Genomic DNA, 2,101 nt, shown 5'->3' with positions numbered 1-2,101 from the left:
AATAAAGGTAGGAACAGCGGAATCTAACATACAAAACTACACATGTATCAATGCAGATCAGAAAATTGGGATAAGCAATAGCGATAAAATTTCCGACGAGTTGGAATTCTGTGTTAAAAACTGTGTTATTTCTATCGCTATCGCTATTCCTTCTATTGTGCAAGGGGCTTTATAGTTTTAAGATATTACTTTTTAAAAATCACGAAAAAATTATCGGTAAATTAAGGTAAATATGGGAAAATATACCGGTATTATCGTATACCGGTATGACGTCATACCGGTATATCTGCATTTCGGTTTGCATAAGGGTTTTCATACCATTACCCAAAAATATCGGTAAAATACCGGTATTTTGCATACCGGTATAAGTCCCTGACGAGAGCACGCTTGTCATTTCCTTCCGTTCTGAAGACAAGAAAGGTGCTCACGAGAGCACGCTTGTCATTTCCTTCCGTTCTGTAGACAAGAAAGGTGTTTACGAGAACACGCTTGTCACCTCCTTTCAAGATGTAAGAGTGAGAAAGGTGCGATTTAATTGCACGCTTACTCCGTGTATTTGTTCCCAAGAGACACACCGTCCTGGTATTCTAACCCACCAGAAAAATACGTCGTACGTATCGAGGAGGCAGAAGCTATCATTTGAGAAATTTGTTAAGGAATTACGCGCGTGATGGACAGTTCGATTTGTAATCTTTAGAAACAACCAACATTTGTTCGACAAACACAGTAACAAACAGTCCGTAACTGTCGGTAATCAGGCAACAGTCGGTAACTGTCAGTAATCAGGCAACAATCGGTACCTGTCGGTAATCACACGACAAGTACAGTGGAACGCGCCGTTAACCGGGTCTCGCGAATTATTAGTAACAAGTGGTTCACGAAGCGGATTTCGATTATCCGACCTCTGTAGAGGTTGATCCCGATTACCCGCGGTAGAACTGTTTACCCGGCTACGGGTATCCCCCCCGACGAATTCACGGTTCCGGGTGTACATGGAAAAGCGACGCAAGGTGTTGTATTCCACTCGGAGATCCACTCACAAGCATCGGTCTAACCGGGCGCCGTCAACAAAGGTCACGTGCAGGAGACAGTAACCAGCGACACACATGCAGCACACATAAGCCCACCTATGTGCATTGGACGCTTGCCACCCTTTGGTGAATCCGGCGAGTATATCGAGTTGACGAAGGCGTTCGATTTTTGGCAGAAGTACAATCTTGGCCACTGCCGTTTGGTGGTACTAACTTATCTTAACCTGTTAAACAACAAGATCTACTGTACGTGGTGTACCCACAAGACCGACGACGTCTTGATACCCGAGGCCGTGATAAGCTACAGTATCTCGATCGGGACCGAGCCCACGGATGTGTTGTGCGCCAAGTGCTCGCGAAATTTAACAATATATCGACCGGTAGAAGAGTGCGAGAAGTGCCACTTTGCCTACATTGCTTTCATCGCGGAACACACCGACAATTTTTATACGCTCGAAAACTTTATTGTATACATAATTGACGGCCCTTTGATTTAATCCGGAACAGAAGATTCTATCCAAGCTCCCGGTCATATCTACATTCTCCGTCCCGGTAAAGCTCCAGAGTTGACCAAAGAAGGAGGACGTTCGTCCGGCAAGTGTAACCAGCCGCAGAATCGTGCCCCGGCCTTTGGGACGTAACAATGTATATTTTTATAAACAAAAAAAACACCCGTTCTAAACTTAAGGAAACTTATCAATACTACAACATTCTTACCATAATAGTTTAATTCTAAATCCGAGCGTCGTGGAATATTCTAAGTCCCTGTTTGTAATGACAGAAATATCCTAAGTCCCGACACAAAAAAATTAAAATATTCTTAATTCTACCTGGAAGTAATTAAAATATTTTAAGTTGTGACAAGAAAAAATTAAAATATTCTAAGTACTAACTGGAAGTAATAAAAAATATTTTATCACCAGCCAATCAGGTTGTTTGTCACCAGGCAATCAGCCAATTATATGGTTTTACTAATTGTGACCAATTTCCTAAACGAATTGTGAAGGAGGCAACAGTTGTTGCGACTTGTAGGCGTCTAGAGACTTAGAATTGACAAAAAACTGTCTTGA

Source organism: Pseudomyrmex gracilis, unplaced genomic scaffold (assembly GCF_002006095.1).
Source record: "Pseudomyrmex gracilis isolate BER0280 unplaced genomic scaffold, ASM200609v1 scaffold_2453, whole genome shotgun sequence".
Lineage (NCBI taxonomy): Eukaryota > Metazoa > Arthropoda > Insecta > Hymenoptera > Formicidae > Pseudomyrmex > Pseudomyrmex gracilis.
The sequence above is the reverse complement of the archived record's forward strand: the minus strand, read 5'-3'. Positions refer to the sequence as shown.